Raw genomic sequence first — 25,912 nt, 5'->3', positions numbered from 1 at the left:
ACTGTATGGAGAGTGCTACGGGAGAACCAGTTGTTTCCGTACCATGTACAGCGTGTGCAGGCACTATCAGCAGCTGATTGGCCTCCACGGGTACACTTCTGTGCATGGTTCATCCAACAATGTGTAAATCCTCATTTCAGTGCAAATGTTCTCTTTACGGATGAGGCTTCATTCCACCGTGATCAAATTGTAAATTTTCACAATTAACATGTGTGGGATGATGAGAATCCGCACGCAACTGTGCAATCACGTCATCAACACAGATTTTCTGTGAACGTTTGGGCAGGCATTGTTGGTGATATCTTGATTGGGCCCCATGTTCTTCCACCTAAGCTCAATGGAGCATGTTACCATGATTTCATACGGGATACTCTACCTGTGCTGCTAGAACATGTGCCCTTTACAAGTACGACACAACATGTGGTTCATGCACGATGTAGCTCCTGCACATTTCAGTCGAAGTGATTGTACGCTTCTCAACAACAGATTCGGTGACTGATGGATTGGTAGAGGCGGACCAATTCTGTGGCTTCCATGTTCTCCTGACCTCAACCCTCTTGACTTTCATTTATGGGGGCATTTGAAAGCTCTCGTCTACGCAACCCCGGTACCAAATGTAGAGACTCTTCGTGCTCGTATTGTGAACGGCTGTGATACAATACACCATTCTCCAGGGCTGCATCAGCGCATCAGGGATTCCATGCGACAGATGCATGTATCCTCACTAACGGAGGACATTTTGAACATTTCCTGTAACAAAGTGTTTGAAGTCACGCTGGTACGTTCTGTTGCTGTGTGTTTCCATTCCATGATTAATTTGATTTGAAGAGAAGTAATAAAACAAGCTCTAACAAGGAAAGTAAGTGTTTCCGGACACATGTCCACATAACATATTTTCTTTCTTTGTGTATGAGGAATGTTTCCTGAAAGTTTGGCTTGTACCTTTTTGTAACACCCTGTATACACCCTATGCTTCACTTTTGTATTTTTTGTTTAGGTAACTTTTGCAGTGTTTCTTGAAAATGGCCATAAGGCCGAAATTGCAATAGTAATAATAAATATTTTATACAGTCAACAGCGACTATGATGTCTTTTAAGAAACTTCTAAACTAGCCTTCATTTAGTTCGCCCCCATCACTGGTTTAAAACTGGATAGTTTTCTCTGCCGTATTTCTGACACACACACACACACACACACACACACACACACACACACACACTTACTTTATTTTAAACTTTTTTAAAAAATAGTAGGTGGGAATAAATGCTTCATTGCATTTTTATCATGAAATTGGAAGATGATCATCTTACTATTTGATGACACTGATTTCAGTAACTAATTCCAACAATGGGCACAAGTTTGTGATTATATGGACCTAGGGTGATCTGCATTTCAATTTTATCATGTGGAATTAACTTATCTTATTCAAGGGAAATCGCTAATTCTACAGCTAATGGAGACTGAAAATTGTACATGCAGGGCTCTTTTTAAGAAGGAAAATAACTTTCATGTAGTAGTTACATGTCTATGTAGAGAATCGCAAAACTGATAATCACAGTACATGCAACATGTATGACCTGTGGCATCCAAGTGATTACTGTGTCAGTTGTGGAGTGGTGTTTAACATCATGCCAAAAGTGAAAGGAAAACGTGTACTGAATGCAGAATTGCAATCCTTGTATCCATTTATTGTAGGCATTAAAGATAAATCCAATAGTGATGTCGCTGTGCAAAATATTCTGCTGTATTCTCAATAGTGAATGCTGAATGGAGTGAAATATTGAAACCTGTGCAAAAAAAATAGCATAGTTTGGGTGATAATTCTGCTGCATCCACTGACTCTTAAAACTTTCTTCTGAGAGGCAAATCTGGATGTAACTGAAGAAACATTGGCTGTGCTGAAGGTTATTTTGCCATACACCATTCAATATAACCAATGGACTGCACATCAAAGTTGGTTCAAAACTGTTTTGACATAAAATATTTGGGTTGGTTGAAGTGTGGTATGCTCCCCCCCCCCCCCCCCCCCCCCCCCCCTGCAATTTTGGCTGTGGTAACAGAGTAACAGTTCAGGTTAGGCTGGAACATGACCATTTGGTTTTAAGTTGGCAAAACCAATGACTGTGAAAGCAGAGAACCTAGTTGTGGTAACAAATTAACCAGTAGCAAAGCCCAGTGTTAATGTCTGTGCCATATTGCAAAGTGCAAAAAGGGGGGGGGGGCTTATCCAGTATGTAACTTTTACCTTTGTATAAGGAAGCTAAATGCGAGGCTGATGTGAGAAATGTAACTAGCTCATTTGCAATGCCCAAACTGTAAAAGGACTTCAAGATGGTGAATTATATTGCTGTGTCCACAGACTCTTCCAATCACAACTCGACAAAACATTTTCCTCTTTCAGTTTGATATTTTTATCTCAAGACAGGAGTACAGGTGCCACTTCTGGACTTCCAAGAAAAGTTCAGAGAAAATTCTGATATTGTTTCTTCGTATAGTTTGAAAGCACTGAGTGGTCATAACTTTGAAAGAAAGATTGTTGGACGTCGAGCAGACAATGTAACCTTTTGGAGTGCTAAAATGTTGCTTTTTGAATAACTGATGAAATATGCCTCAAATGTTTAATTAACACTAAAAGACATTAAGAATAAATTTTCTCTGTAAATTAAGGAGAAAACGTAATAATTTAATATAAAAATGTATTTTTTACTGTTCATGTAAAGAATATTCCAGAGAAATGTTTAAATATCAAAACTTTATAAAAGACACTCTGTAAAGCAAGTTGAAGCAGTTGCCATAATTTATTTTGGCTGTATAAAAGCAGGAGCATAATTACATTAATTTAATGGCAACAGCTGTGTTTGAATCAAGAAACCTACTTCCCTCTTTGATTAATGCCACATCTCAATTTATTATGTTGCATTTTAGAACTTTTACAGGCTGCAGCGAAGGAGAGTTGCCGACGAATTGTTTGGTGACCACAGCCGAATGCTGCTAGTGTTCAGTCAGCATTTACTTTATCTAAGTTTTATTTCAGTGTCCCTGAGATCTCTTTTACTGACCATTTCTGTCAGTACACAGACAATGTAATTACGCAGACTGTGCAATGTTAGGATTGGTCATTGGCCTCTGAATAATACTATCAGTCAACATTCTTGTCGGTCTGGTGATGGGAATCTGATGCTGGATGGCAGAATGCAAATCAATTAATAAGCAAGTAAAAATTTTCATTGCACATGATTAAAAATTTTATAGTATTATTAACTAACTGTTTAACAATCGGTAAGGGTCTATTGTGGAGTTAAATTAATTTCAATCAGGACTATTTAAAGAAGATGTCAGAAATTAACTTCCACAGCTAATATTAAACTCAATGTTTAAAATTAAGGGGAGGAGATTGACACCATGCATCCTGCAGGGCTGTCCATAAATCTGTAAGAGTACAACGGAGTGGAGATCTCTTCTGAACAGCATGTTGCAAGGCATCCCAGATATGCTCTATTATCTTCATATCTGGGGAGTTTGGTGGTCATTGGAAGTGCTTAAACTCAAAATAGTGTTCCTGGAGCCATTCTATAGCAATTCCAGATGTGTAGGGTGTCGCATTATCCTGCTGGAAATGGCCAAGTCTGTCCGAATGCACAATGGACATGAATGGATGCAGGTGATCAGACAGGATGCTTACGTACATGTCATCTGTCAGAGTCATATCTAGACATATCAGGGGCCCCATACCACTCTAGCTGTGCACATCTCGTACCATTACAGAGCCTCCACCAGCTCGAACAGGCACCTGCTAACATTCAGGGTCCATGGATTCATGAGGTTGTCCCCATTCCCGTACACGTCCATCCGCTCGATACAATTTGAAACGAGACTCGTGTGGTCAGGCAACGTGTTTCCAATCATCACCAACAGTCCAATGTTGGTGTTGACAGGCCCAGGCGAGACAGAAAGCTTCATGTCGTGCGGTCATCAAGGTTACATGAGTGGGTCTTCAGCTCCAAAAGCCCATATCGATTGAATGATTTGCATGCTAACATTTGTTAATGGCCCATCATTGAAATCTGCAGCAATTTGCGGAAGGGCTTCTGTGATGTTGAATAACTCTCCAGTTGTCATCTGTCCCGTTCTTGCAGGATCTTTTTCCGGTTGCAGTGATGTCGGGGGATTTGATGTTTTACCGGTTTTCTAATATTCACGGTGCACATGTGAAATGGTCATACGGGAATATCCCCATTTCATTGCTACCTCGGAGATGCTGTGTCCCATCGCTCGGATGCCAACTATAACAGTATGTTCAAACGCATTTAAATCTTGATAACCTACCATTGTAGCAGCAGTAATCAATCTAACAACTGTGCTAGAGCCTGACACTTGTTGTCTTATATTGGCGTTGCAAACCACAGTGCCGTATTCTGCGTGTTTACATATCTCTGTATTTGAATACACATGCTTGTACCAGTTTCTTTGGTGCTTCAGTGCTTATTTCACCATTGTAATTTATTTCACAATGTTTAGAGTGGTAAGGTGTTGATTTGGTGCTATTATGTTGCACAACTGGTAGATCTTGCTTTTTGTATCTGTAAATATGGTGCCCTATATAGACCGCATTAGTAATTGTTAGACAATTCTGAAATCCGTACATTAATGCTAATATATAGGGGTAATTTCATGTGAAATCACCCAGTGGCTGTTGGCCTTATGTCATATTTTTCTGAAAATTTGGTGTAGGAATGTACATAATGAGTTAGGGTTAAAATATTTTTTTTCTGGAATTTTTTGACCAAAATTGTAATTAGGAGACCATTTTGAAATGTGGGCCCCTTCTAACAACTGGCATTGAGAAATGAAGTGCCTTGTAAGTTTGTAACCACTGTAACTTTTTTATTTATGAATCAATTTTATTCAATTTGGTGTCATTGGAAAGTAAAAGAATAGAGCTATAATAAAAAAAAATTATTAAAATGCTGTGTCTAAGCAACAAATGTTTGAAAATTTGTAATTAATGTAATTTCTCACCTTTTTTTTTTTTTTTTGCAAATTTCAGGAATTTTTTTCCAGCAGAATCACAAGTTACACCATCTGAATTTTTGTTTCAAATAATTCCTACTGCCATATTTTTCCACATTAAAAAAATCAGAAGGGTGTTTGTCCTCTATTGTTAGATCTTATACTTTTTCAATAATGCTGTAATAATTAATTGCTTCAAATGGCTTATCAACAATACATGAAACAACAATGAAAAATTCAGTCTAGCAGCAACATTCACATGCAACAAAGGCTGTGTGTGTTATGTTTTTGTGTGTCTGTGCACTTTATATATCTGAACGACTTTTTTTGTCTTGATTTTGTGCGTCTTACATAAGCAGCCATTCTGTCTGGTAAGTTATTTAAAAGTACAGTCGAACCCCTCAATATGATAATGTTTGGGAAATAGAGCCCCTCAATATGAGATAGTAAAAAGGAACGATTGAAATTAAAAAAAGAAAGAATTCATCCAATCCACACATAGTTGCGCAATAACGTATAACCAGGGAGACTTAATTTAACTACCATAAGCTCAATGGGCTGCATTTTTTCAATGTGTTACAGTGCCCTCTGATGTATAATTTTTATGAAGCAACGCTAGACCATTCAATCATATTATAACCTACAAATGGTTGTTGCAGTATATGCTTTGTTTAATTGTGGCTTGTTATCAGATGTTTTAGTGGATTTTATTTATCAAATATTATAAAGAGTGAAAAAAGATCACGTATTTTATTTAACATTGTTTTTTCATGTGATTTTTATATCAATTATTATTAGAAATAATGATATATTCATATAAAGATTATTATTATTTATTAATAATAAATGATTTGGTTTCATACAAAATTATATTATAATCAATGATAATTCATTTAAAAATACATTAAATTAAAATTTAGTCATACTTATATCTGTATTCTGAAGGTTTTTCATAATTAATTATTACTCTTTAAATTATTATTTATTCACTATATGATATCATCAGTTTAATTATAAATTAAAAAATCAAGATTTGTATATTAATTTATTTGTTATATGTAATTTATATACTTGAAATATATATTGCCTTCAAACCAATCATTAATCCACTCAATTTTAACAATATATAACCAAGTAATAAATAAATAATTATTGATTATTTTTGTCATTGCTTTTGTTATTGACAGTTGAAGTTAATTTTTAGGTATTTCATTTTAAAGCGCATACTAATTTTTAAGGTTATAAGTGTTTTACATATTTTCACAGAATTTAAACAAAAAAATATTTTCTTTATTTATGTAAAAGTTATTTCTTATATATGATAATTTAAATAAAATAAATAAAACAAATTATAATAAACGTAATTCAATTCCACAATCAGAGGTTTTATGTATTATGAATCTTACTATGCTCCTATAGTAGCTTCTTATTGACTGTCATAAAATACGTCACACTATCAAGTTGAGGGGTTTTAGAATATCATATTGCGGGGTTTTACATATCGAGGGGTTCAATACAAAGTTGTTCGATAATGTGTATATTAGAGATCACTTAATAAAGTGGTCATTAACCCTTTCTCATTTCCCTCTTACAGATTCTTCATAGTACGTTCTTGACTAATTAGACAACAAGAAAAAGTTTCAAACCATTCAGTTCTTTTCTGCAACATACACAGTTGATTCAAAATCACAATGGAAAACAAATGTTCTTTAGGTTTTGTGTCAGCAGTTGTGTGTCAGAAGAAAAGCAGTAGCAGTGAAGAGCTAGATTTGATAGATATGTGAAGCCTGAATCAAGCTGATATTGAATTATTGAAGCTAAGAAGCACCTGTGAAAATATTGAGAGTGTTTCTTCTTTTCACAAAAGGCTCTATTTGGGAACATTTGAAGACAAAGAATTTGCTGCGACCCTTTTAAGAAGCATGGTAAAAAGACTGCTAAGAAATCTTTGAAACCTATTTCTTTAACCATGGCAAGTAAATATAAAACCCTTGGACTTATCCCAGGCACAAAGCTGTGCATAACATGCTGTAAGGACGTTTTATCTCCTATGGGAGATAACCTTCCAGGGATGGATGAATGTGAAGCTGAAGATCAAGTATATACACCAGATCCATCTACAGCTCTTCAAAAACTTGATGAAAGTTGTGAATTACTTGAAATTTCACCATTTAAGGTTACCAAGAGAGCACAAGACAGGTGTCCAGAATACATTCAATCCAAGTCTCGTCGCTTAGCTTTAAAATTCCGGCAAACAGCATCAGAAGTGCTATATGTTCCAGTGAAAAATGTGTCTGAAGAAACTGGCAGTGCTGAATGTACAGACTGTAATATTTTAATGCAAAAACTTAAAGAGAAATTCAGCAGAAATTCTGTTAAAGAAAAACTACAAATACTTATGTTGGCACCAGCTTCATGGAATAAAGAAAAAATCCAAATGTTTTTTAACACTACTAAATACATGGTAAAGAAATCGAGGGTATTGCTAAATGAAGATGGTATTTTGTCCAAGGTGGGAAACAGAATAGGTAAGGATGTGGAAAAACATGTCCAGAATTTTTACTGTGAAGATGATGTAAGTCACATTTCTGCTAATAAAAAAAGACTGTCTGTCTGTCCCTTCAGAAAATGGCAAAAGAGTGTATGAGACAAAAAGACTAATTTTACATAATCTGAAAGATGTATACTTAGCTTTCAAAGAAAAATACCCTGAAGATAAAATTGGTTTCACTAAATTTTGTAAACTTAGGCCAAAAAAAAATATGTTACTGTAAACAGTCATGGAATGCATAGCATATGTGTATGCACATATCACAGAATTTAAAACACTGCCTCTAACACAATTAAAGAAGAAACATTTGTCGCATATCTACGATAACCAATAGTGACTTGGAAAAATTCTAGATATAAGTGAAGAACACAGAGATGCAAAAGTCAAGTTCATGAGTCCAAGTGGCCCTTCCTCAAGTTATTCATGACCACTTCACACTGATATTTGCTGGATACTTAATGAAAACATTTAAATGACTTTGCCTGCTCCTAGTGCAAGCACAAGTACTGGTTGTTTATATAATTTTGAATCAGATATAATATTGTGCATTGAAAACTTGTTTGAGAGAATGAATGCTTTTTAGAATTTTATGAATGTGTTTTATGAGAACTGATCATCATTTTTGTCCACTAGGTAAGAGTGACAAAATGAAACGTGTATATTATTATTTATGTTCTTTCTGTTTTAAATGATTAAACAGAACAGATACCCTTAGATGTTTTTAAATGTTGAAATGTATGACAATAGAAATTATTTGAGACAAAATTTAAAATGGTGAAACTTGTGATTTTGACGAAAAAATTCATGAAGTTTGTAAAAAAAAAATTTCAAAAATGACTTTAATTACAGATTTGAACATATATATATGCACAGTTGCAGCATTTTTATAGTTTATTGATATAGTGGGTCCTTTTATCTTTCTAATGACACCAAATTGAATAAAAATGATTTATAAACAAGGGAGTTATAGTAGTTAAAAACTTTCAACCTAACTTTCGTACTGACGCCAGACAGAGAAACTGCTAGACATTTCAAAATGGCCTCCTGACTTCAGTTTTGATCTAAAAAATCTGAAAAAATTATTTTATCACTTTCTATTTATGTACTTTCTTGCACCAAATTTTCACAAATATCTGTGACATGATGGCAATGAGATTTCTTTATTTTGGGTGATTTTAAATGAAATGAGCCATAGTTGTTACATATTTATATGGATATGGTGTCTGTTCTTTCGGACAAGTGTGTTGGGGTAGGGCAATACTGGCCATGACCTCCTCCTCCTGTGTGGATGCACACATATTCCCCAAACTCTTACAGGACTTGGAAAGAATGTCTTCCATGAGAAATGAGTGTGTTGGGGTGGGGCACTACAAGTGTAGTGTGTGGACATGCAAGGTGAGAATGTGGGTCTCACGGGAGGCGTGCGTGAGATAGTTCCTGCAGTTGCTCTATCCTCTGTGCCCTCGGTGGCTCAGATGGATAGAGCATCTGCCATGTAAGCAGGAGATCCCAGGTTCGAGTCCAGGTGCGTCAGCAGCTGAAGGTGTTAATACAATCCTAATAGTTGTTACAGGTTCCTTGGTGAATATAATATAACTAGGTGACAATGAATAGATATCCATATGAAATCATAATGCAAAGCCCTGGCTGCAATATCAACAATCTCTTGGAAAGGATAGATTGCTACTCACCATAACAACGACCCATTGAGTTGCAAACAGGCACAACAAAAAGATTGTTACATACTGAGCTTTCAACCAAAGCCTCTCCAGAAAGGAAACACACATAGATTCACACAAGCAAGCACACATAACCAATATCTTTCACCAGAATGCAACTGTGTCAAATGGAAACAGCAACCCAGACTGGGGCGCGAGAGGGGGAGGGATAGCAGGGTAGGTGGGGGGAATGAAGTGAGTGCTGCCTGGCAGAGTGTGCAGGGACTAGATGGTGACTAGACAAGGCTGCCAGGTGGAGTGTCAGGAGGCTTTGGAAGATTGAGGGTGGGGGAATGGGGAGTGGAAAAGGAGAGGAGAGGGAAAGACCGATGGGTGTATTGGCAGAGAGTGACGCACAATTAGGGTAAAGGACTTGAATTGGGAATAGGTGGTGGGACAGGTGGGCAGAAAGTGTTGGATGGAGGGTGTGTGACCATAGTTTACCATAGGTTGAGGCCAAGATGATTTCAGGAGTAGGGAATACGAGGGTAATTCCAAAAGTAAGGTCTTCTATTTTTTTTGTATGTACATAGACCTGTTTATTTCTACAATGGTTTAAATCAGTTTACAGCTTGAACCTTTTACTTTGCGACATAATCACCATTTCTGTCGATGCATTTATGTAGATGCTGTGGCAGTTTTTGTATGCCCATGTCATACCAGCTCGCCGCCATGCTGTTCAGAAAGTTATGAACTGGTGTGATTGTTGCTTGGTCTCAGGTGTAAAGCGGGATGCCCAGGTTTCGTCACCCATGCCAATTGAGTCCAGAAAGTTGTCCTGTTCGGCTGCAAGGTGGTGAATAAATGCGTGGGAAACATCAACTCATTGTCACATGTGGTCCTCAGTCAGTATGTGTGGCACCCATCTTGCGCAAACCTTCTGGTAGTTCAATCCTTCCGTTAAAATTCTGTGAGTGGTGCTTCAGTAAACCTCAGGAACCAACGTGCAGAGATCATCCAGGGTGATCCACCGATCTTCATGCATGCTTTGCCCAACCTTCAACACTGTCTCCTCAGAAACTGACTGTCTCCCACTCCTTTGTTCGTCGTGAATTTCGATCCGACCAGCTGAAAATTCTCTACTCCACTTACGAACATTTTTGACATCCATGCACGACTCATCGTACACTTCCGTAAATTGGTGATGGATTTCAATCGGCGCAGTGCCCTTTGCATTCCAAATCCGAGTAACTGCACAATTTGCACTTGGTGGTAACATCCAATGGGAGCTCCATTCTCAACAGCTGCCAAGCTGAGACAACACCTCAGCACAGCGTGCACGTGTTTACACACAGTGCATGAAGCACTCTTCATAACAGTGTGACCAATTGCCACACAAACAGAGTTCTGTACTTATAATCATGGAAATCCTAGATCAGGATGCCCAGACGCAGGATTGAACTGTCATCCTCCCTAATGCAAGTCCAGTGTGCTAACCACAGCACCACCTCACTCGGTTTGGTGGTGGCCATTCATCCTGGTGAACATCTGGTTGGATGTTTTCACAGCTGACCCAGTCTCCGATGGTGTAGGATAAGCATGTGACATGAGTGGAACAGGAATTGCTGAGCAAGTCTTGCAGCTAGGCCTTCCACAGGGATATGATCCCTGTGGCAAGGGATTGGGACTTGGAACATGTAGGAATGGACTAGATTGTTATGGAGGGTGGGTGGGTGACGGAATGCCACTTTAAGATGCATGGGGAAGACCTTGGGTAGCTTGTCCCTAATTTCAGGGTATGATGATAAATAATCAGAGCCCCAATGAATTATGTTGCCCAGTTGTTCCAGTATGGAGTGGTACTGGATGATGAAGGGGGCACTCCTTTTTAGCTGGTTCTTGGAGGTGGTGGGAGGACAGGTGTTGTATGGGGATATGGACTGGGAAATCTGTCTGTGGACTAGGTCTGGGGGTTAGTGTGTGTGAAGGCCTTTGTGAGACTTTCAGAATACTGGGTAGATACACCATACCTGGGTGGCCAGACTGTATGGCCAAAAGTTTTTGATGTGGAAGCAATGTAGATGTTGTGGTCAGGGGGAAACCGGGGAGTGGGGGGGGGGGGGGGGGACGTAGGAGGAAGAGCTGTGTGCTCTCTAGGGTAGAGATGTAGAAGTGATTTTTTGAACTGTATTTCTAATGTTGGTAGTCAGTGATCGATCAAGTTATTTTTCAAATATGGGAAGCCTACAAAAAATTTTAAAAAATGCTTGGGTGTGGAATTCTGTAATTGTCATTTCTGGTTTTCTAGGCAAGTGGAGCAGTTCAGTGTTTGTGTGCATGTGTGCACACATGATTAGTGGCCAAAAGCCTCAAACTAGATTGTGGAGCCAAGTAGCTAAGTAGACAGTGTGTAGTTAATGAGATGCCAATTACATTTGTTAATGTGAAAATGAGACTGTGGTGCTTCTGGGACTTTCTTATTGACTTTGGATTGTTATCAAGTTTTTGTTTTGGTGGAGGTTACCAGTAGCCATTGTTAAAAGCTAGCTGGAGGCAGTGTATGAACTAGCAGTGATGTACATTTTCCAGTCCATTGGTTGGATCTTAGAATCTCTCTGAAACCAGTTGGATAGCTACAGGAGGTAGTAGTTAGAAGTTAAACCCTGTCTTGTGGCTCATAGCAAGGCTTTTGATCCTTATGTGAACTGTAGCAGTGCAGAAAAACAATCAATCTGAAATGAAATGTTTCCAAATAAATCTGCAGAGCAATACATCGCATAACCTATCTAGCGTGTCTCATAGCACTAAGAGTGTGAAGATTCTGGCCATGGCCTTGAGTTAGACTTGTCACAGAAGGCCCAAGGGTGAGCAAAAAGGAATGTGTTATGCTTTTTTTAATCCTACCCTGCAAGGGTCTCGCAATGATGAGCTACACTTGTGGATAAGTCGAGCACTTTTTTTTGTAAGGTAACTTTCATGGGTGAATTCAGTAACCTTGGAATTCTTCCAATGAATCTTCCTGGCTTTTGATGTTGTTACAACTAATTTTATGTGGTTGTTCCACATTGTTGCTCTGGATACATGGCCCTAGATATTTTGTTAATTGGCTGTTTAATGATCACCAATTGTCTAACTGAATATTTTTGTCTCTTTCCACCAATTTGTGCACAATACATAAAACTTGTTTATGTTGAGGTAAGCTGTCACTCCTGTGCCAGCCTTTGATCATTTGCAGGTTTTTGTTCATTTTGCTGAAACTTCATGACACTGAGACTTTCGTATATGCAAAATCATTATCTGTAAACAGCCTTGTGGAACTTACATTATCTATCAGACATGTAGGGTGAATCAGAACTCCACTGACAAACTTTCAGAGATGTTATTCATCTTTTCTGCTGTGAGTTAATCTCTTCTATTGGAAGCTCTTTGCTCTCCATATTTTGAGATATGGTAGTATGGACAAAACAAGAAAAAGTGTCCAGTGAACACGGGCTGTAAAATGTATACCTCAGGAGCTATGGGCACTTGTTCACCTGCAGTAATGTGAAACATGTTTCTTTTACTAAACAAGTGCTCATAGCTCTGTAGGTATGCATTTTAGACACAATGTATCCTGTACATTTGTTCAGTGTTTTGGTCCATACTATCTATGAAAGTTCATCTGAGTTCTGGTCCATTCTGTATACACTCTGAACAGCAATGGCCCTGTAACACTACATTGTGGTAAACTCAAAGGTAGTTTTATGTCTTACAGTATCTTTGGTCTGTAAATTCTCTCTGGTTTCCTTTTTTTATTTTAAACAATTACTGCTGGCTGTTTTTTCCCATTCTGGTCTTTTTGTCCAATTCAGTTATATCTAACATGATTTGTTGACAGCAAAAAGCTTCACCTTTGTTCTTCCATTTTACATGAATAATAAAATCAGAAGACTTGTTGTCTACAATTCCCCCCCCCCCCCCTCCCCCCTATTTTTATATTAGTTGGAAGAGGCTCTCTTTTATTTTTCAGTGCCCCTTTCACAATTTTTTCCTCTCAAAGAGCTGTTTTGTGAAAGGAACTAGCATGTAATAGATATCTGCACAACTGTACAGTACTAACAACATATTCACTCACAAGGTCTAATACATATGAGTCTGCCAGTTTTTAGGCACAAAATTCATGTAACTTATATAAGTTAATATCAATAAAGTATTTCCAGTCTTATTGCATAATTTGAGAATGTTAACACTGGGTTTAAGGTTTTTACTTGAGATACATAGTAAAAATGAGTAATAATGAAAGGTAACAAGGTTACATCTATGGCAACAGTTTCATCTGCTGTGCATGTTGCACAAAATTTTCTTTGCACTGTCTTTGATAATTCCGTTAACTTAGTTCTCCTCTTTTCTACCACTGATATTGTCTGCAAAATTAAGTCAATGGAGGAATACTGAAATGCACTTTGAGCGGAAGTCACAGTACTGAAAAAGAAAATTTTTAGTTCCATTAATGGCATTCTGTGGTGGTCTGATGTGAGACAGACAAGACCTCTTTTACTTCATAACTGAAAGTGGTGGAAAGTTTCAAGTACATAAGCAGTATAATTAAAAAAAAGGAAGAAATAACAGAGATGGAATAATATGGCACAAAGAAGTCCCCTAGGAAAGTAAGAAGCTGATATACCAAATGTATATTATGTTGTATGCTCCAGAAATTTGTTTGTGAAAGAAGGAGTAAAAAGTAAGGTGTTACCAAGTAAAGAAAGTCAGATTCATGTAATCAAATTCCTCTGCTGAATTAACATGCTGCGCATTATGAGGCTTAGGTCTTCTGCATTTGTATCACCTCCCACACTCAGAAGTGTGTGGATCAAAATCTGAATGGGGTTTTTCCAAAAGTTGCAGGATTTCTGCAGTGTTATGTTCCTATCTAACAATTTTACTATAAAAAAGAATTTACACTAATGTAATCTATTGCAGAAAGGTAAAGCTAAAACATAAACATTTATTTATTGCTTGCTACTATGACAGATAGTTTATAAGCAGGCACACCTCAAAACCAAATTATTAGAACTGCTACATAAACTGTAAACAGGTGAGGTTGGATGTTTGACTTCATAACACAGTGAAAGTATAACTGTCTACAAACACTGACTGGAATGGAGAATGAGACACTCCAATTTCTTAAATTTTTTATTTTAAATTTCAGACACTTTTATGACTCTTAACTACTATTTTATGATAAAATATTGTGGCACAGTTACAACTAGGTGTCTTTGGTGAGGAAAAGACTATTATATATTAATTAAGCCAGGATGTGGAATTAACATGAATGGATTCACACTTCAAGCAAATTTTGAAGAGGTTCTTAATGTTAATGCACCTTGGTTTTGGTTTTATATGCTTCACTTCATAGACCTCTCTTCACATCTTCAAAGGTGTGTATTACCTCCACTTGCACCACTCATGGCATCCAACCTTTCAGCCTGATTAATGCTGTGATGTCCTCTAGAGGGATCATGTCCCATTCTGTCAGAAGAGCCTCTTGTCGGTTCTGTACGATCTCAAAGAGTGCTGATGGGCCATTCTCCTTAGCTGGCCTCATACATAATCAACAGGCTTCAAATCAGGGCTTCAAGCAGGCCAAGCCATAGCATGAATCTCCGCTTCGTCCAAGAACTCTTACAAAGTTTTTGCAATATGTTGGCATGCATTGTCATGATTTAGTGTAAAACTATCACCATTAAATAGAGCAAAATGAACAACATGCTCTAAAGGGATTCCCTCCACATACTGCAGTGTTGTCAGGCTCCCATGCTCTGCAATGATCAAATCCGTCCTTGCAGTCATATTGATTCCTGCCCACACTATCAGAGAACCAACATTCTGGATAAAAATGTGCAAGGGAAATAGACCCAGACCCTCTCCTACTATCAGTTGATTGTGTCTTATTGGTGAACAACAGTTGCTCCAGCCACGATATCCCTCTGTAAAACATAGTTGAGCTGTGAGATGCTCTCTGATGAGTTCTGGGCCTGTAGTAAGCCTTTCAGATTGAAGATTGGCTCTTTCCAGTCTTCTCCTGGTTGGGTCTCTCACTCCTTAACCTTGGTGGAGTAATTTTGTGCTACCCTGGTGGTGGAGTGATGGTTTGGAGAACCTGAAGTTGTAAGAAGTACATGATCATCTTGTGCTGATATTACACCTGTCAAGCCTGATCCTTACTTCCTTACATAGCCTCCAGTTTCCCTGTACTTCCTTACGGTTCTGGAAGTTGTGGAAGATGTAACCCTCAACACTTCTGTAATGTAATGCATGCTGTGACCATCTTCCAGCAAACCAATGGCTTTTGCGTCATCTTCAGAGGTCAGCAGCATGTTTAATGCAAAACACAGACAACAATAATTATAAAAGAGCCTACAAATACATGTGATTAATCAATACAAGGTACAAAAATAAGTGCTAATAGAGCAAAACAACATCATTAACCCACATACAGTGTTACATTTTGATTAAATAGCTAATTTCACACTATTTATTGCATGATGCGTTTTTTGTGCTGGCCAATGTATAAATGCATCATGATATTCTTTGAACATTTCACTTCCCAAAATAGTTACATCTTAGTGCACTGTAGATAAACTTCTTCAGGGAATGATGACAGTGTTCAAAATTGCTGTAACGTCAACAGTACACTTGTCTACAATCTACAAAAGGCGCTCAATGCACCAGATGTCACCTGGACTGATTCGTGGTCGGTTATTAATTTTAACTGCAATAACAATGCTTTCCTGCCATCTGCTGAGAAGTTGGAAAAATACTTTGTAATTACTATTTTAACGACACAATGTTCATTTTGAGGACCTGCAGCCATAAGAAATTAATGTGACCGTAGATAATTGACATAATGTACTTTGTGACTTGGTCAAAAATTGATCACTTGTCTTTAAAGAGTTCATTGCTTTAGGTCAATTGGTAGCATCATTGTGGTAACCGAACAATACTTTTTCGTATGACAACCAATTACTGAAGTATTTGAACCGGGTAGTTGCACACTTTATTATCAACTGTAGCTTTGAAAATCTCTTTGTTTTCTTTATGTTAAAGATAGGCTATCAGACTGCATTTGAAAAATTGCAGTTTTTTCAAGGTTTGCATCTTCCAATCTGCTGAATAAAATATATAATAGTCATTCTTCTTTGAAGAAGCTGGGCAAATGTTTGCATTTATTATTGTCTTATTCTTTTTCTTTCTCATGCCACAGTCCTATTCATACTACATCTTCTCTCTGATTGGAAGAGAATACCAGCCTTGCTCACAGAGTTCAGCAAAATTCGCAGATTGCAGCATTGTCCCAAGAACTGATCATGGACCCCTGGTTCTGAGTTGTGTGCAAGGCTTGAAACAGACTGTGAAGGTTCTGTGACAAGTTAAGCTGGGACATACCATACTTCAAGCCTAGGATTGAGATCTGTAAGGTCCTCCTAAATGAGTCAGACACGCACTACTCATCTGAGGCACTGTGTGTGGGGTGCAAACTAGTGTGTTTTAGATCAGGCGGCTCTCCATCCAGTCCAGACAATGGTAGGTGCATGAGCCTCAGAACTATCAGTATAATATCCCAAGAAATGCCCCCTCCCTTGGGGGAAAGTATTAAATTCCTAGTGGTTCACTGGCAAAGCATTCACAACAAAGTGCCGAAGTTTGAGGTGCTCTTCAAACGTAGTGAATCTTACATAATATTAGGTACAGAAAGCTTGCTAAAATCTGAGTTGACAGCAGCAAGACTTCTATGAAAATTTAAATGTATATCAAAAGGATAGGTTAATGAAAAATGGAGGGGGGGGGGGGGGGGTGTATATGTCGAAGTGGACAAGAAACTCAAATATACCAAAATAGAAACTGGAGCTGCCTGTGAGATTGTTTGTGGAAGGCTAAGTATCAGGGGTGGGCATAAAAATATAACTTTATCCTTCTATCAACCACCAAACTCTCTCCTTCTGACGTTATCAAAAAATTTAGAGAAAACAATCAGTTCTCAAGTATGTAAGTACTGCAATCATCATAGGAGAATTTAAGTATCCAACAATCAATTGGGATAATTACAGTTTTGTTAGTAGTGAGCAAGACAAGACTCCTATGTAACATTACTAAATACCTTCTCTGAAAACCACCAATAGCAGATGGTTCAGAATTCCATTCATGATGGAAATTGTTAGATCTAATGGTGAAAAACAGACCTGTTGTCAAATAAGAGTTGAAAACAAATGAGCCTTCGGCCACAATTTTCAGTCTTATAATAGAATAAGGGTTCATTTGTTTCAACTTTAATTTATAAACGGTCACTGAACCAAGCAGTTATGTTTAAAACTTTGAGACTTGTTATCTTCGAGGATGTCCATATCAAAACTCCTATCAGTGAACAACAAACAGTTACAGTGACAATAGTTGCCAAAGTCCAAGGGCAACTAAAACAAGCAGAAAGATTTATATGTTCAGTAAACTAGACAAAGAGGCAGTGTTAACATACACTGATAAGCCAAAACATTATGGCCAGTGCCCACCATGACATTGGATGCCACCTAATGGTGATGCGAGCACATGACCATGCTAACAAAGGTATGTAGTAGAGCGGACATGAACAGCGGATCACCCTAGTGAAGATATGAGCTGCAAATGGGGAAATCCATTGAGGTAAGCGACTTTGACAAAGGACAGATTATTACTACACAGACCCTGTGAATGAGTGTTTTGAAAACAGGGAAGCTGGTCAAAAGTTCACTTGCTAGTGTCGTGAGCACCTACAGAAAGAGACAGAAGGACAGTGAAACTACCTTTAGATGTTGAATGGTTGGACATCAATGACCGTGAGGTTTGGGATCTTGTCTGCTCTGTAAAGTAAGAGACATCATTATCTGTAACATTTTTGCTGAAAGAGCACAAGTGTTTCGCAGCACACCTTTCATCATACATTGTTGAACATGAGCTCCATAGCAAACCACCTCTATGTGTTCACTTGTCGACCCAACTACATCGTCAAGTCACAACTGCAGTTGGAACTGGACCATTGGGATTCAACAATTAATCAATGGAAACATGTTGGCTCTTCAGGTGAATCATATTTTTGCTACACTATCCACATAGTGTAGCAACGGCTGTTATCGAGGCAGAATGGCGGCTCCAAATGTGCAGTGCGTCATGGATGCAGGCTGGTGGGAGCAGTAATATGCTATGGGAGACATTCTCCTGCACTTGCATGGGACATGTGGTAGTAACTGAAGATATGCTGACAACTGCAAACCGCCTGCATCCCTTCATGCTTGATGCCTTCCTCGATATGATGTCATCTGTCAGCAGTATAATTGTCCTTGCCTCAGAGTGAGAACCATGTTATGGTGCTTTGAAGAGTGTTATAGTAAACTCACATTGTTGTCTTGGTGATCAAATTCACCTGACATAAATTCTATGGAACCCATCTGGGTCACTATCGTGCACCATCACCGCATGTGCACATCAGTGGTCCATTATGTACCCAAATTGCATGGCCTATGCAAAACATCTAATGCCACATACATCCACAAGCCTACCAAATAACTATCAGATCCCTGATAAGCAGAAACAGTGACGTATTTCATTCCAAAGAAGGGCAAACAAGCTATTAACCAAGTGGTCATATTGTTTTTGCTCATCAGTGTATTTCAGGAAGGAACTTCAAACTTTTAGCTAATGACAGGAGGATGCAGACGAACTATGGCCCAAGTTTGAAAGAATACTTGACCATGCAGTGGATAGGCATGCATCCAGTAGAACAGTTCATGATGAGAGTCACAGTAAAAAACATCTGAAGAAACAGTCTACTGCATAATAGGTATAACACAAAGTTAAGGCTATAGATAGAGAGATGCTGAATGAAAAATGTTTGGCTATCAATAGCAGAATGCTAGGGCGCTGATGAACTAGCTGTTTAGTGCCCTCCGCTTAAAATCATAATTACCAGCAGAACATTATCAAAAGAGCTTATACAACCACACCCCCCCCCCCCCCCCCCCCCCCCGCAACCAAAAACAAAAAAAATTCTGGTCAATTGTAAAGGCGTGAAAGTTAGTGTCCAGTCACTCACAGACCAGGCAGGAACCAAAATTGAAATTCTTAACTATGTGTCCAGTTTTCCTCTACAGATGAAAACTCAGGAGTATTGCCCTAGTTCAATTCTCAAACTATTGAAAAGATGAGTGAAATAGGTATTAGTCATTGGCACTGGAAACGCTTGAATCCACTAAATTGAACAAAGCTCCAGGAATCCCTATCAGATTCTACACTGAATTTGCAGCTGAGTTATCCCTTCTTTTAACTAAGATTTACTACACACACCTCATACAAAAACCCATTCGAAGACAGCACAAGTCTCACCCAATTACAAGAAGTGTAGCAAAAGTGATCCACAAAACTGCCATGCAGTCCTTGACATCAATTTGTTGTAGAATCTTAGAAACACATCTGAGCTCAAACACAATTAGATATCTCAAACACCATGTCAATTAGCTTGGATTTGGAAAAGACTGACCATGTGAAACTCAGTTCTCTCTCTCTTCACATGACGTTACTGAAAATCAGGGATCAAGGCAGGCAGGTGTTAGGTCGGTGCATAAGTCCATAGCATTTTTGTGTTGATGTGGGTTTATTTATCAATTTATTTATTTATTTATTGTCATTTTTTATTTTTAGTTCCTCTTTGCTACTTGATTGTCATTTGCAGATAGGGAGTGGAGCTGTGTACGCTAGAAAATGGAGTGCCGAGTGAGAAATTGGACCATTCCTGACTTACTCTTCTGTTTGATTTTAATAGAGGGGTGACAGCCACAGAGGCCACATCTGCGCCATGTATGGGGATAATGCTATTAGACAGATCACAGCAAGAAAATGGTTTTCTCGTTTTAAGGAGAAAAGTTTTGACATTTTAGTGACTTTTGACATTCAGGAAGACCCTCAGGGTTAATGAAGATTGTTAAAACATATTGATTTGCAATGATCCAAGACAGTGGGCTTGAGAACTGGAAAACTTGGTGAACTGTGACCAGTGCACCATCGTGCAACATTTGCATGTGATGAGAAAGTTCAAAATTGGGTGTATGGGTATATGCTCTTAAGCGAAAATCACAAAACCCAATCATTGGATGTATGCGCATCTGTGCTTGCTCATCATCCAATTGGCCTGTGAACAATGAGTTAGTAACACTATCATTCAACTTAATTCCCACAGTAAAGTTCCCCACTAGGATAGCCACTTGCTCATAAACAGCCATTGATAATATCTTTATAGAAAAGTCAAATGAACAAAATTATATTACAAAACCAATAGTCAATGACCTCTCAGACCATGACATGCATTTCCTTCTGTTAAATGTTAATACTGAACAGGATATAAAATCTGTTAAATCTGAGCTCAAGAGGGTAATCAGTAAGTCAAAAATTGATTATTTTAGGACACTCCTCAGAGACATTCACTGGACTGATGTTTACAGTGCTCCATGGCATGAATGAAAAATATAACATTTTTGCTAATAAAGTGCTTACCTTATTCGAACACTGCTTTCCCCCAAACTTACCAAGGTTAGAGCAAAGTCTACAAAGAAGCCATGGATTACTCGAGGAATAGGGGTATCTTGTAAAACAAAAAGAAAACTGTACCTATCAATCCGAAACATTTCCAATGTTGATGCTATAGCACATTATAAGAAATACTGCAAAATATTAAAGACTGTAATACGGATGTCAAAGCAAATATATTACAAGGAAAAGATAGTCATATCAGATAACAAAATAAAGACAATATGGGATATAGTGAAGGAGGAGACCGGTAGAACCAGACATGAAGAGGAACAAATAGCATTAAGAGTAAATGATACATTGGTGACAGATGTGTATAGTGTTGCAGAACTTTTTAACAAACATTTTATAACTGTTACTGAAAAGATGGGGTTGTCAGGTTCGGTAGATGCTGCTATGGATTACCTTAGGCCAGACATTTCAAGTAACTTCCATAATATGAATTTGACCCTCACTACCCCAACAGAAATAATGTCCATCATAAAATCTTTAAAATCAAAAACATCTAGTGGGTATGATAAAATATCAACAAAGTTAATTAAAGAATGTGATTCTGAGCTAAGTAACATATTAAGCTATCTGTGTAACCAGTCGTTTATCAGTGGAATATTTCCTGAATGGCTGAAATATGATTAAGTTAAGCCACTGTTTAAGAAGGGAGATAAAGAAATAGCATCAAATTTCCGTCCAATTTCACTGTTGCCAGCATTCTCAAAAATTTTCGAAAAAGTAATGTACAGTCGTCTTTATAACCATCTTATCTCAAATAACATACTGTCAAAGTCACAGTTTGGATTTCTAAAAGGTTCTGATATTGAGAAGGCTATCTACACTTACAGTGAAAATGTGCTTAATTCATTAGACAAAAAATTGCAGGCAACTGGTATATTTTGTGATCTGTCAAAGGCATTTGACTGTGTAAATCACAATATCCTTTTAAGTAAACTAGAATATTGTAGTGTAACAGGAAATGCTGCAAAATGGTTCAAATCTTATATCTCTGGCAGGAAACAAAGGGTGTTATTAGGAAAGAGACATGTATCAAGCTATCAGGCATCATCCAACTGGGAACTAATTACATGTGGGGTCCCACAAGGTTCCATTTTGGGGCCCTTACTTTTTCTTGTGTATATCAATGACCTTTCATCAGTAACATTACCAGATGCCAAGTTTGTTTTGTTTGCTGATGATACAAACATTGCAATAAATAGCAAATCAAATGTAGTCTTAGAAAGATCAGCCAATAAAATATTTGTGGACATTAATCACTGGTTCCTAGCCAATTCTTTGTCACTAAACTTTGAAAAAACACACTACATGCAGTTCAGAACTTGTAAGGGGTGTCCCAAGAGTATATGTCTAACATAACATGACAAGAAGATAGAAGAAGTGGACAGTGTTAAATTCTTGGGATTACAGCTTGATAATAAATTCAACTGGGAGGAGCACACCACAGAACTGCTGAAGCGTCTTAACAAATCTCTGTTTGCAATGCGAATTTTGTCAGACATAGGGGATATAAAAATGAAAAAGCTGGCATACTATGCTTACTTTCATTCCATAATGTCATATGGGATTATTTTTTGGGGTAATTCATCAAGCCAAGCTAAAGTTTTCCGGGCACAAAAACGTGCAGTAAGAATTATATGTGGTGTGAACTCAAGAACATCCTGCAGAAGCCTGTTTAGGGAACTAGGGATACTAACTACAGCTTCCCAATATATTTATTCCTTAATGAAATTTGTCATTAAAAATATATCACTTTTTCAAACCAACAGCTCAATTCATGGAATCAATACTAGAAATAAGAATAATCTTCACAAGGATTTAAAGTCACTTAGTCTTGTACAAAAAGTTGTGCATTATTCAGGAACACACATTTTTAATAACTTGCCAGCAGCCATAAAAAGCTTAACAACCAATGAAATTCAGTTTAAGAGAAGCCTAAAGGATTTATTGGTGGCCAACTCCTTCTACTCCATTGATGAATTTCTTAGTAAAACCAACTGATTTGTATATAAGTACAACATAACTTCTGCACAATTTCATTGCAGTAATGTGTTCATTGTAAATAAGTATTACAGTAGTTGTATTACATGTTTATTACCTTATAAATAAATAAAAAACTTTTTTATTTTAAATTCAGTGCATTAGTATTTGTAAAATGACTCTTAGTGTTCATTAAAAATGACGATCATTCCACTTGGGACCTGTGGAATGGTACATTAGCTTATTTGTTTTAGTTGTAAATATTTGTCATGTATTGTTGTTTTTCTGACATGTTCCACATCCTGGAGGACCTCCTCACTACGGATCAATTGGAATGAAAGTAAATCTAATCTAATCTAATCTAATCAACACCGACCATTCCATTATGGCATAAAGTCAAGCCAGCATGCCAGTCAGGAATTAGAGAGCAGAGAGAGCTGTGACGATGTCAGCCAATTGCACACTGACCGACCCCTCACCAGGACAATAACGCAACATCAGCGGTCTCTATGTGAAGAGAACATAAGCACCACGACTGACTGGCCGTGGCCTGGTTCTACAGAAGCTTCAAGACTAACAACCTCGATAGAAGGTTCAACAATATTACTTCACTTGTGTTAGAACTGTTACACCGAAGAAGCTCGTTTATTTCATATGTCACCCTTTGCTTGTGACACAGCTATGTAATTCTCAGAGTTAAGTATTGTCATTTAATTTTCATAATAAAATTCATTAATATGATGTGTCTGAATTGTTTGTCTAGCGATCTGAGGAAGCAAGTTTCCTTGACACCATATTCAATGACTAGGCAGGATTCAACACATTCCTATCCTGTATTGTTACTGGTGATGGCAAATGGCGTCTTTAGGCTAACATAAGGGAAGAAAATAAATAGCTGAGGCAAAAGAAAGCAGCAACTACCCATACAAAGATTTTGATGCATCCACAAAAAATAATGTTATGCATCTGGTGGAATAGTGACCATATTGTGTACTACAAATTGCTTCCGTGAGCTGTAACCATTACTTCTGATGTTCATTGTCAACAACTGAGATGTCTTGCAGAGACAGTCCAAAAACAATGACCAGGAAGACAGCATCAAGTGATGCTACATCACGATAATACCTATCCGCATTCTGTTATACTGACAAAAAATAGTTATACAGGAGTTAATTTGAGAAGTCATTCTGCACACACCTTATTCATTTGATCTTGTGCCTCAGATTTTCATCTTTTCGCTTTCTATTGAACAACCTTCAGGGATCTTCCTTTCCAGATGAGAAAGTGCTCTGAACATGGCTTGACGAGTTCTTCACCACAAAAACATGTGATTACCCAGTCGTGAAATATAAAAATTACCCGTGTTGGCAGACTGTTGTAAACAGTGAAGGAGAACTTAGGCACCAACCTAATAGAGGCAGTATTTCTTGATTTCCAAAAAGCATTTGTATCAGTACCTCATCTACATTCATCATCTAAAGTACAGCCATATGGGGTGAAATTTGTGACTTGATCAAAGGTTTTCTGATAGGGACGATACAACATGTTATCTTGGATGGAGTGTCATCAACAAATTGGAAGTAACTTCGGGTGTGTCCCAAAGAGTGTCAGGAACACATTGGAAGCCAGTCCCATGGTGAACATAGGAAACCACTTATTAAAGAGTGTGGGCAGGTGTTCCAGTGATATAAGCATTGCCTGTTAGTGGAAAACATTTGCTTTAAAAGTTTGTGTGCCTGGACATTCTACCTTATAAATCACCTGAGGAAAGAATATTGTGAAAGGTATGTTGCTACCATAGGAACTCATACCTCTTCCACACAGGTGAGGGCTAAGTTGCATTGTATCTATGATCGATGGCTACTACCAGGCTGTCAGGTATCTTCCTAGATGGCAATACTCATTCTGTTCCTAGTGTTATTGCAGAACACTTGTGACATATTCCATTCAAGTTCCTGCATCTGACAACCACTCCTCATCCTTCCATCTACACAAAAGGCAGGTAGAGTATAAAACATACCCTACAGTACTCATTGTGTGGAACCAGTGTTCTGACTCTTGGCCACAAGAAGTGCCTGGACCTACTGCTTCAGCATATAACCATGGATACCAACACTTTTGGTCTTCAGTTGTATTTGGTATGGTTGTATTTCCAACCCACTGTAGAGAAAGCAAGACCACCCCACTTTTGAAACTGGTTAAAATCTCATGTGAAATTGACATCTATAGACCCATAGGCATAATGAATCTTCTGTTTAAGTTGCTTGAGTGAATGGTAAACCAATGCCTATATTTGACTCTCTGGAAATGACAGCACTTTTATCCACAGCAAGTGTGGCTTTAGGGAAGGCCGGTGGAACTGACCACTTAATTTGACTATAAGAGTATGTTTTGCATGTCTCCAACACATCACTGCTGTTTTCTTTGACTTATGCAATGCATATGACACCTCATGGATGTAACACATCCTTACCACATTGTACGAACGGGGTTTTTGAGGTCTCTTCCTGATTTTTATCTGGAATTTTTTGTCTCTTTAACATCCCTGTCCAATGGACAGATCATCATTAACTGTTTCACATGCCTTCATTTCATGAGACACTGCGGAAGGCTTTGGAATTTAATCTAGGACAATGGTGCCAAGATTGGTGAACAGGAACTTGATGCCACCACCCCTCCTGTCCTCTCTGCTGTGAAAGCAAAGTGTGTAATTGACAACAGCATGCAGCATACCTGGACAGTCACCCTTCTCAATCTCCCAATTAATGGCCACAGCCAAAGTCACTCAACTTCAGTGATCTGTCAGGAACAAGTGTATGTACAGTGGCATGGCCACTGATGCATCCTATAGTACACTCCATACACAGGAGAACAGAGTCCCACAGGGTTCTGTGCTGATGTGCTGACTGTGACCCTTTTTCTGATAGCGAATAATGGGCTTTCAGAAGCTGTGATGCCTACAATCTCACCATCCCTACATGTGGACAACTTGCCTACAGTTCTGCAGCCATGAATGCCATCTGCAAGGTGTCATCAGGAAAGCACAATCTTGGGATCTCACCCACATCTTCAAGTTTTTCAGTGTGAAAAATAAGTGTTAAATGTTTCTGTGTGAAT

This window comes from Schistocerca cancellata, chromosome 5, assembly GCF_023864275.1.
Source record: "Schistocerca cancellata isolate TAMUIC-IGC-003103 chromosome 5, iqSchCanc2.1, whole genome shotgun sequence".
In the NCBI taxonomy this organism is placed as follows: Eukaryota; Metazoa; Arthropoda; class Insecta; order Orthoptera; family Acrididae; genus Schistocerca; species Schistocerca cancellata.
Note: the sequence above shows the minus strand (reverse complement) of the source record.